Source organism: Halichoerus grypus, chromosome X (assembly GCF_964656455.1).
Source record: "Halichoerus grypus chromosome X, mHalGry1.hap1.1, whole genome shotgun sequence".
Taxonomy (NCBI): Eukaryota; Metazoa; Chordata; class Mammalia; order Carnivora; family Phocidae; genus Halichoerus; species Halichoerus grypus.
In genome coordinates this window covers 1,800,616-1,812,233 of record NC_135727.1, presented here as the reverse complement: position 1 = coordinate 1,812,233, position 11,618 = coordinate 1,800,616, and the positions used below count along the sequence as shown (strand labels likewise).

Here is an 11,618-nt window from a genome sequence, read left to right as displayed (position 1 = left end):
AGATTCAAGGACCTGGTATTGCCAGAGCCCTGGGAAAGAATGGACCTGGAGCAAATGGACTCTGCTAGATGCGATGCCGGGGGAAGAGCTGGAAAACAGCTCCTGGCCACCACCAAGCTGAACGCATCCCCCTGCTGCAGAGGGGGACTTCCTAAAAGACCACTGACAGGTGTGTGGGTGGGTGTGCGTGTGTGCTCGCAGCCAGCCTGTGCTTTTCCCCCAGAAGAGTGCACGCGGGCCCACTGGCCTCAGGGAGAATGCCTAGCCCCTCCTTCCGAGCAAGGCGAGGTGCTGTGTGCCATGGTCCCTTCAACAGGCAGCAACACGGTGTGCAAAGCAGGCCAAAGAGGCCACTACGGGCAAGAGGCCGCAGGAGGATGCGGCCCAGTCCCAGAGCTAGCAAGGACGCTAGGCAAGGGGCACGCACAGCAGCTTTCTGTGTCCGGAGGAATCATAGTCCTCCCAATCAACGACACCCTGGGTTTGGGGGAGGTATGAAAATGGGCAAGGTAACGTCAACCTCACAGAAGGAGAAAAGGTAAGGACCCACCTAGCCCACTACGGATCACTGGATTTCACCTCCTACACTGGAGGGCCCTAGATCAAGAAAAGAAGCAACCCGAAGAGAAAAACACTACAGAAGTAAACGGCGAAAGGGGGAGACAGCAATGCCGCCCTATCTGTGAGTGCCCAAGGCTCCTGCACAACCTCCGAGACGGTTACCCAGCAGGGCGCACAACCCCCCCCCCCCACGTCGGGATTAGGGTGCTCAACTCTGCCCCTAATCCGTAATCTAGAAGCCTGTCATTTCTCCCGAATAAGCATCAAAGATGAAGAAGAGCTGAGCAGGCGCAGGAGGAGGGAGGAAGGGGGTGGGACTCTGCCTGCGCCAAAGGGACGCATCCGCCAGCCCGCCCGCCCGCCGGGGTAACGGTGTGTGTCTCAAGTCTACGCCGGCGACGCCCCCGCCCCCTCACCAACCGGACTGGAGAATTTCTCTCGGATAATGAAAAGCACTCCTCAAATACAAGAGCCGAGGGGGAGGGGCCAGTGGAAGAACGGGGAGAGAGAAGGAAAAAGCAGAGAAGCCGGGCTGAGCAAAGGGTCGCGGAACAGAGAGAGCTGATCAGTGCGGAGGGAGAGGGAGGAAAGGGAGGGAGAGAAGGCAGGAGGGGAGGGGAAGAGAAAGGAGGGGAGGGAGGGGGAGGGGGGGAGGAGGGAGAGGGGGGGAAGGAGGAGGAGAGGGAGGGAGGGAAGAAGAGCGAGAGGGAGGAGATGGAGGGAGGGAGGGAAAGATCCCAGGACCCAGCGGGCTTTGCACTCACCCGTGTTGTACACGTGCAGTTCGTCCACTATCCCCTCGTTCCCGCCGCCAAACACCACGATGAGTTCCTTGATGGCCACGGCTCGGTGGCCGTGGCGGGGCCGGGGCACTGGACCCGACCAGCCCACCACTCGCTTCCAGCGGGGCTGCAGAAGAACCGCTGGCGAGTTGGCGGGCGACACGGCCGAAGCCATAGTTCCGAGAAAGGCCGTAGTGGGAAAAAGTCACCCAGCGGGAAGGGAGCCCCCCAATTCCTCTCACACACACCCCCTTTCGTCTAAGGTAGCTCTCACGGAGAAGCGGTTCCTCACACAGCGGTGGACGGCTCCATGGAGGCCGCCATCTTAACTACCCTCCTTCCCTTCGGCTCTTCCCCTTCTTCTAGCTCACCCCGTCTCTTCAAGAGCCTCCCGAAACTTTCGAGCGCCTAGCCCCGAGAAGCTGGAGGCCGCCAAGTCCCGCCGCCCTGACTATTCGCTCGGACGCTCCCGCTTACAAGCTCGGGCGGGAGGCCCTGGGAGCCGCCATCTTGAGCCGCCTCTCTCTCCTCCCTTCCTCAGTCGTAGCCCTCCCCCGCCGGAAATGGCGGAGCCCCGGCCCGGTTCCCACACCCCCCAAGTCCCCTGCACTGGCCGGCTTCCGGGGCGGGTGGAAAGGAGCCACAAGCACCGCGGTTGTCCCAGCCCCGCCGGCGCTCACACCACAATTGTGGGAGCCGCCATCTTGAGACCGTCCCGCTTCCCCGCCCAGCGCTTAGTGCAGCCGCCGCTCCCGAAACAGCCTCGACACTCGTAAGGAACAGAGGCGCGCCGGAGGCCAATGGAACGAACTCGAATGCTCGGGGGCTGCTCGGAGACTTGCGCCGTACAGCTCGTGAGGTCTCGAACCTCTCCCCCAAGTCCGCCTCTGCTGCTCAGGCTGCGCCTGCCGCCCTGGGAGCCGCCATCTTGAGACTAACTCCCCCTTCCCCCCTATTCTCTTCCTCCTGGGTCAGTTCTTCCACTGCAAACCAAACGCAAGGCAGCGTCCGATCCTCGCTTCCCTCCTTATGACTCCTTCCCACAGGAGCCGCTCCAAAGAGCCAGAGTTAGGCCCCGAAGTGGCAACTGTACGGCAGGAGGAGCGGTAACGGCAGGGCGCTCATGCCTCCTCCCTGGGAGCCGCCATCTTGTGTGAAGAAGTAACAACTAAACATGGCGGCAGCGGCGGTCGGGCGAGGGGGCGGAGTCGGGCGACGTCACTGTCTCTTCCCCCCACCACCACCCCCGCCCTCGCACGGCTGCTCCGTGAGCCGAGGCCTCTTAAAGGACCCCCGCGCTGCCTCGCGGCGAGGGCCCAGGTCCGCCGCGCGCTAAGCTTGGGCTCAGGCCGCTCTCGGGTCAGGCGCAGGCGCGCCCAGCCCCGCGGCCCAACCCCCCCATTGCGCCCTCACGCCTCCGCCCTGGGAGCCGCCATCTTGCCACTTCCCCTCGCCCGGCCGTCCACGGGCGTCAATAGCGACTTTCAGCACAAAACAAAGATGGCGGTTGAGGCATCTGGTAAATGCCCGGATGAGAATACCTCAAACGAGCTCGTCCCCGCCCCCTTGGGAACAGTCCCCCAGGTCGCTGAAGGAACACACGCCCGAGGAGTCGCATTTAACTAGCAGTGGGGACAAGGCATAGACTGCTGAGGGAGGCTGAAGGGAGACATCAGAATTGCGCCTCGAGAGCGGACATATTCCCACTCCCCACACCCAGCGACCGCGGGAGAAGCGGCCCGAGACGCGCCGAGGCGGGGGGGGGGGGGGGGAGTCGGGGGCGGGGCGAGTGGGCGGTGACGTGCCGGCTCCCAGGCTCGCCGGCCCCGCCCTCGGGAGCCGGCGCCACCGCCGGCGCTCCAACTAAAGGAGCCGGGCCGTGCGCCCGGGACCGCTTCCCGTCCCTCGCCCCGCCGGCCGCAGGGCGGGCAGCCAGGCCGGCGGTACCCGAGCCGAGCGGGAGGGCGCGGGAGAGCTCCGCGTCGCCCCGCGTCACCTCGCGTCACCCCGCCCCGCCTGCTTCCCAGAGACCCGCGCCCCGCCCCTACGCGCAGGCGCAGGGCCGCTTTTCGGGTCCGCCCTTCTCCGAGATTTGAATTTCCCCCAGCAAATATAGAGAGGGAAGTACCCGGATGGTGATCACTGGCCTTTTCGCGCCAATACTGTAAGATCTCGCCGCAGCCTTGAGAGGTGGGTGCTGGCATCAACTCCATGTGCCAAACCTCGCAGGAGGCCGCCCGGGCACTGCACCGTCATCTGCACTGTCAGACTCAGGCTGTAGCGCAGGGGTCCTGCGCAGGTGTCTGGGAGCTTGGAGCCCCAACAGATGGTTTTCCCACTTTCTCTCAGCTTTGTTTTATCTGTATTTTCACCAACTGATAGTCGAAATTTGGCCTTTCCTGCAACTACGAATGTAGGCTACAGAGCACAGAGTGTTAGCCTGGTGACTTTGTCACCAGTGGAAGTTACACATCATTTCAGATCACTTAGCTTTTGTTGTAGTTATCCTGAAATTAACTCAAATACAAGACTTACCAGCAGGCAGAATAACGACTTGGAAATTATTGTAGCTGCAATCTGCCCGTAGATTCTGTAATTTCATTTACTAGTAAAGTAGCACATATATTACCGAATCACACATTTCCGAAACTATTTCCATACCGTCTTTAAACATATTAAATTTATGTTGTAACTCTCTGTTTTTATGCATTTGGAAGCGTTTCTTTGAGAAAGGCCAAAGAGACCTGTGACAGCCAAAGGACATTTACCCTGTAAATGACTGTGCCACCAACTGCCCTAAATGACCTTGGGCATTCACCTCATGTCTATGGTCCCAAGTCCCTCCCCTGTAAAATAAGGAAGATGAGCTGCTGGTTTCCAAGGGCCCTGCCTGAATTCAGCAATTCTCTCCCTAGAGTTCAGGAATCACTGGCGTTGCTCCAGGCTTCTCGGGTAGCCAGGTGCCCCAGATTGGCCTCACCTGCTGGGGGTGTCCCATGTTACAGCCCTGAGGCTGGCATCCCCTCATGTGCAGAAAGGCAGCAAGGGTGGTCAGGATGGTCAGGGACACAACAAGCAGTTGTCATAAATGCTACAGGAAAGAAGCCACCACTGTGCTGACTGCCTCTTGCTTAAATGCATATAGCCCCAGGAAGCAGGAGAGTCTAAGGAACATGTGTGAACACCTTAGCCAGGATATTGTCATGCTTTGCAGGACTTCCCCCAAAAGACCCCAGAACTGCAGGCCAATGCTGTTGAGCCTCTGGCCTTCGTGTGCCAGGTGCTGGGGGAATCTGTGTCGTGTAGCAAGGGTCATGACAGTTCAGGTGTGCAGAGGAGCTTGGCCATAAAGTACCGAGCCTGGTCTTCTTGGTGGATTCAGGAAGGTGGTTTGATGACATGTCACTTTCAGCTTGCACAAGGGCTCAGATGGACTCTGCCCAGCAGCCAGAGAGAGGAGTCATTTTCCACGCCCTTCCCGGACCTCCTTCTCTATCAAGTTGACAGTATTTGACTCCTGTCCCTGGCTCTCATCCATGCTTGCGGGCAGACAGGAGGTCCCAAAGGCCTGGCAATTCATGCCACAGAGCCAGGCCCCAGAGAGGTGCAGGTGAGGTGTCCCAGCTGGAGTCAGGAGCTGAATGGGGAGGCCAAGTTGAAAGTGTTAGCAGACCTGAGGCAGGAGGGAATGAGGACAGCAGGATCTCATACTAGCTGAAGGACAGACTGGGCCTAGGGAGCTTTCAGGGCTCCATGGGGATGGCACTTTGGTGGCCTGGAGATTGGGATGTGATCATGCATGGCGTGGAGAGCCAGCCCAGTGTTAACTGGGGACTGGCACCATCCAGCCCAGCGGTACTTGAGGAAGATGCTGGGGGCTGTTGTGTGCAGACCACGTTAGCAGCGGCCAGCCTGGAAATAGGAACCCCAGGGCGGGGGGGCAGTTCCCCCCACCCCCGCCGACCTGGACCTGGAAGCTCGTTAGAGAAGGGCTTGGGGGAGGCATGTGACACAGCCACGAGCTGAGAAGGAGGCTTATAGTCAATGAGGAGATGCAGAGTCGGGGTGAGGGCTTTAGTGCACTGGTGGAAATGCTGGGCCTTGTGGTCCTCCTTAACGATGGGCCCCCAAGGCAGAGTGGGAACAAGAAAGCTCAGTGGGAGGCTCAGCAGCTCCCTCCCCAGAGAGTATAGGTGGATGCCCAGGGCCCAGGTGAGAAGTGAAATGGTAATGTGCCAGTGGAAGCATGAGAAAGAAGAGTAGAGGTGCTGGCTTGGTGCTTGAATTGAATTGAATTGGAATTGAGCAGGGACTCACTGAGCAAGAAGGAGAGCAGAGAGTCACACCCCACCCTGCCCTTTCCAGGCCTAAATTGCCGGAGGGGGTATGGGCATTGCAATGCCTCAGAAGTAAACACTGTGCAGTGGTCCTTATGTATAAGAGCTGACTTAATCCTCGCGATGACTCCTCCGCTGGGCGGCCCTGGCAGCATCTCATGGGACGGGTATGCAAACTGAGGCCCAGACCCGTAAGGGCTGAGGTCACACAACTAGAAGGTGGGGGGAGCCGGAGTTTGAACCAGACAGTCCCTCTCAACCCCACCTGCCGCCCTCTTGGCGTTTGAGTCATTTTCATTTTCAGAGCACTGAACCTTTTCTCTCTACGATGGAAATACCTTTCTCGGCTACTAGGCCAACTCACACCACAGCTGGCCCCAAAGCAGTTGACAGTCAGTGATAAGTGCACATGGTTTTCCCATGGTCTGCTTCTGTGACTGCAGGAAATGGAAAGAAGGCAACTTGGGACAGTGTGGCACTTCAGGGGAGGGCAGAGGACTAGCCGAGGGAGCGGGCCTGGGGGCCGACTGCCATGCCGCCTGGCCTTGCACCTGAGAAGCACAGCGGGGAGGCTTGTCCTCCTCCCCTCGTCCTCTCCCCCACCTTCCCCTCCTTCTCCTGCCCCCTTCCCTCCTCCTCCCCTTCCTCTTTTCCTCCCCCCTCCCCTCCTCCTCTAGCACTGTCCCATCCCTTGCCTTGGATTCCAGAACTCACCACAGCTAACAGTCTCTAGATATTGGTTCTCTGGATATTTGGGTAAAAGGGCTTGGGGCTGACTGGAAATGTCAACATTTATGATACCGCTGAGGTGGGAAAGCCCATTCCGAATTGTAACAAGAGACCTTAGAAAGGTCTAAGTCTCTAAATGCAGTGGTGCTAAGGGACCTAGGGCAACGAGCAGGATTTTTCTAGCACACAGATGAAAGAAGAACCGCGTGGGGGTCAGGAGAGAAGGGCACGAAACCCCTAGGGGAGAGAACATTCTAGAGGCTTCCAGAAGCCACGAGTAAGAAGGTGAACACACTGTGGGTATTGCTTTACTTTTATTTCTGTTTTCTTCTGATGAAAACTGTTGGTGGATCCTAAGGCAGAGAGTTGGGAAGATGGAGGCTCTCTTTTGGATGGTTTTCTTTCTAACCACACTCTTTTCATAACCACAGAGGAAAAAGGCAGAACGCTCTTCCACTCCTGCCAGCCAGTCGGCAGGACCGCTACCTCTCTCTGGCCTGCGTCCACCACTCTGGGGCAAGGTCGTGCCATCTGCATCGGGAATCATGGGGACTTCTTCCTGCTGAAGAAGCTGGCTCAGCCGGGAGGCCGAGGCGCGTTTTACAAAAGCAGTTTACCTGAATTCTGAACTGACAGTGGAGGCCGCCCCGAGTCCTACCCAGGGCTCCATGTGAAGCCCGAGTCCAGGCAGGCCCTCTTCCATGGGGCTGTGGCCAGCTGCTTCTGCATGGCCACCGTCTACACGGGGGTGTTCGATGGCATCTTCGTCCAAGTGGGCTATGAACACCATGCCGAAGCCCGCGTAGCCAGCCTCCCCGCCTTCCTGGCCATGCCCTTCAACTCATTAACTTGGCCTACGTCCTCCTGGGGGTGTACTGGCTACAGAGAAATGCCAGGGCCCCAGGGCGCCCCATGGAGGCGCAGAGGGCTCGTTACCTGAAGGATGTCTTTGCTGTCATGGCCCTGGTCTATGGCCTGGTTCGGTGGCTCACCTTGCCCATCTTTGCATGGCTGGTGGCCTGGCGCCTCTCCCTAGACGGGTTGGGAGGTTGTTCCTTGCCATCAAGTGTCTCTCCCTGGGCAGTTACGGCCTCTCCCTGCTGCACCCCTGTGGGTTTGAGGTTGCGCTGGGCGCCCACATCGCAGCTGCCGTGGGCCAGGCCCTGCGCCCACAGGCACTACGGCACTGCCTCCTCGGGAGTCTCCTTGGCTCTGGGCACGCTCTCCTGCTTGGGCTTTATGGTCCTCGAGCTGTGTGACCATCAGCTCGCGCGGTGGCATCTCTTCCAGTGGCTCACGGGCCCCTTCTGGTCCAAAGCCTGTGATGTGCTCCAGTTCCACTTTTCATTCTTGTTTCTGACAAATTTTTTTTTTTTAAAGATTTTATTTATTTATTTAAGAGAGAGAATGAGATAGAGAGAGAGAGCATGAGAGGGGGGAGGGTCAGAGGGAGAAGCAGACTCCCTGCTGAGCGGGGAGCCCGATGTGGGACTCGATCCCGGGACTCCAGGATCATGACCTGAGCCGAAGGCAGTCGCTTAACCAACTGAGCCACCCAGACGCCCCTGTTTCTGACAAATTTAAACACTTGCCAAAGCCCTCCTCCTGAGGGGAAGGTACATTAAAGTGTGGAAAGAAAAAACTTAAAAAAAGAAGAAGAAACGGGGCGCCCGGCTGGCTCAGTCAGAAGAGCATGCGACTCTTGATCTCTGGGTTGTGAGTTCGAGTCCCATGTGGAGTGTAGAGATTACTTAAATAAAGAAAACAAAACTTAAATAAAGAAAACCAAAATGTGGAAAGAAGCTGCTTGCAGCCCCTGACCACCCCCACCCCCCTGCAGCTGTCATCGGTGTTAAAGTTCCCGGGTGTGATACGATACGAGGATTACATGGAAGACTGTCCCTTCCCTCGAAGTTATGGGCTTCAAGATTTAGAGGTGAAATGTTATGCTGTCTGCAACTTACTTTCAAAGAGACTTACTTACTTCAAGACACTGTCATGGAACACGCCCCGCATTTAACCGACTGAGCCACCCAGGCGCCCCAGAAGGGCATCTGTTCTTGAAAGACAAAGGTGAAGGCAGAGTTAAAGAGGGCGCTGTCTCTGCCGAATGACATCTCAGGTGGGCTGCCCACGTGTGCCTGCTCAGTGTCCCCCAAGGCCCCTCTCCCTGGAGCCTGCAGTTTGGCATGTGGACCATTGCTATGACTGTTGAGATGCTTTTGAGACTGGGTACCTGTGCTGGATGTTCTGTCCCACCTGGGCACCTCTCAAGTGGGTGGTGGGTCTGAACCATGAACCAAGCCATCACCTGAAGAAGCCCGCAGCTGAGGGCCGGTGAGCCTTGCCTCTGCTCGGGCAGTGGGCAGCCAACCTCTAACCCTCCCACAAGGCCCGGGCAAATGGTGTGGCCTGGCTCAGCGTTGGGGGCCCGGAGGCAGGGCATGCCAGTGGGTGAAGAGCAGGGTGGCGTTTGCTTGGGGAAACAGCTTTGTTCCATGACAGTGTCTTGAAGGCTCTATATGCCTTAGAAGAGGAAAAAGGCTATGGGTGTCTCTAGGGAGGCCACCCTTACCTCAGAGAGGTCAGCGGGAGGGAGGGGAAGATGTGCTTCCTTGGGTGGCTCAGGTAGGGATGAGGATGGGAGGGTGGGGGCAGAGGGGACCAGGGTCTTATATGGGGTGGGTTCTTCACCTAGTATCTGAGTGGTTCCTCCCCCCACTCTTGCTGTTTTTCTCTTAGTAGCTGTTTGCCTCATGGAGAATGGCTGGGGTCTGCACGGCCTTGTTCATTCCAACCTTTGAGCAATAACTTCTCATTTGATTTCATTTCATTTTTAGCAATACTTAATAAATAAGCCTGAGAACCTTCTGGTTTTTATGCCACTCCTGTGTCAGACTGGGTCTGCACAGGAAACAGGTGGCATGCTCACATTCGGGTGACTCAGGACAGTTTCATGGAGAACTAGGCACACCACTGTGGGGGTGGGGGACCGCAGGGGGCCCTTTACCACGCCGGGACCCGGGGAGACACGGGGCAGAGCAGAGACCTCCAGAAGCCCAGCCCCCTCTGTCCTGCCTGTCTCCCATCCAAGGTTGTCAGATAAAATGTAGCACTACAAATGATGTTTTAGGCCCAGCGTGTCCCAAATATCACATGAGAAGTGCTTATTCTAAGAAATTGTTGCACTGTTTATCTTAAATTCAGATTTAACTGGGTGTCCTGTCTATTTGCTAAATCATCTAACTCCTCTAAAGCCAGAGGCCCGGAACGTTCTCTTCTCCCTGCCCCCATGCGGCTTCCTGCATCCCCTCCAGCCGTGGTGAGCCCCAGGTTCTGGGGCCGGCATCGCAGAGTGCCTCAGCCCGGCAATGTTTGAGCCAGGAGAGGAAGAAGGCTGTCCCCACCCCCATCCCTCACCCCTTGTGTCTGCTCTGTTTCTCCATCTTACCGCTGCAAGGCTGAGAGGCCAGTGGTTACCAGAGGGGCCCTCTCCCTGCTTTTGGCCTAAACGGTCTAGAGGTCCCAAAGCTGGGAGGGCTCTCCGAAACCATCTGCCCCAACCCCCTCATTTCACAGAATCGAAAACTCCAGAAGTCCCACTTGGCTGACAGTTGCAGCAGAAACCCGGCATCCCACTCCCCTGCCCAAAGTCCTGCCCACTGCGTGGCTCTACCTCTCCCTGATGTCTCAGCCTCTCTTCCTTGCTTTCCCATAACCACAGCCTGGGGATGGGCCCCCAGTGAAAGCAGTTGGGTTGGTTTTGCTGATTGTTGAGGTGACACTGGCTCATTGGGCTGGGGTGGTGGGGGGGGTGGGGGCGGACAACGAGCCACCTGAGAGGCCTGTCAGGATTCTGGTGGCCCTGTCACGGGACACGCAACTCTGTGCACTTGCATCTTCTGTCCTTGGCGGGGGGCTGATCCGGGCTCCTTCACCCCGTCCTCATCCGGGCGCTGATTCCTTCCCAGCTTTCACCGGCTGCGCGCAGTGCTGCTGGGAGCTGCGTGTGCGCTCCACGCACCAGAAAGGGGTTACACGCTTTTCCACTTTGTGCGAACGGACACCGTGTGTGGTGCTCATGCATTTGTTCTTCCTCATTCTTCTTTTTTTTTAATTTTATTTATTTGAGAGAGAGAGAGAGCGCACACACATGAGCAGGGGGACTGGGAGAGGGAGAAGCGGGCTTCCCACAGAGCAGGGAGCCCGATGTGGGGCTCGATCCCAGGACCCTGGGACCATGACCTGAGCCGAAGGCAGACGCTTAACGACTGAGCCACCCAGGCGCCCCATGTTCTTCCTCATTCTTGACCTGTCTTTTTCCTTCTTAATTTGTAGGAACTCTGTTTTATATTATAAAGATTAACCATTCATCTGGCATACAGATGATAAGTATTTTTTTTAATCTATCATTTGTGTTTTGACTTTGTGGATATTTTAAAGTAACATGGTTGAAGATTTACATGGTCCTGTATGTCTCTATGTTTCTCTTTTTCTACATAGCTTTTGGGTTTCTGCTCTTAAGACATTTTTTCAGGTCCCTAGATTATGCTTGTCTATTCATCAGATAGCTTTGTCAAACCTTAACATCCCTCCAGCTGCTTCAGATCTTTTCACTATAAAATTTTCATTATAAAATTATTAAAAATAGGGGCGCCTGTCTGGCTCCATTGGTGGAGCGGGCGACTCTTGATCTCAATCAGGGTCGTCAGTTCGAGCCCCACGTTGGGTGTAGGGATTCCTTTAAAAAGTTATTGAAAACAGGGAGCCTGGGTGGCTCAGTTGGTTACGTGTCTGCCTTTGGCTCAGGTCATGATCCCAGAGTCCCGGGATGGAGTCCCACATCGGGCTCCCTGCTCAGCAGGGAGTCTGCTTCTCCATCTGACCCTCTCCCCTCTCATGCTCTCTCTCACTCTCTCAAATAAATAAAATCTTTTAAAAATTATTTAAAACAGTAATTATAAAAATAGTTAAAATTTACATTTAGAAATAAAACCATTCAGCTGATATTGTCAACATGACAGTTTACCAAACTGTAATTAGCTGGTGCTCTCTGTGATCACGTTGAATTGAGGAGAGAAAATGCCAAAACTGTGTGTAAGAAGTTGCACTGTAGGGGCGCCTGGGGGGGCTCAGTCATTAAGCGTCTGCCTTCAGCTCAGGTCATGATCCCAGGGTCCTGGGATTGAGCCCCGCATCAGGCTCCCCG

General features: G+C 56.4%; 1 pseudogene; it reads left to right on the top strand.

Moving 5' to 3' along the window:
* Positions 1-7,136: 7,136 nt before the first annotated feature.
* Positions 7,137-7,825, top strand: LOC144380527 (transmembrane protein 187-like; annotated as a pseudogene).
* Positions 7,826-11,618: the final 3,793 nt, after the last annotated feature.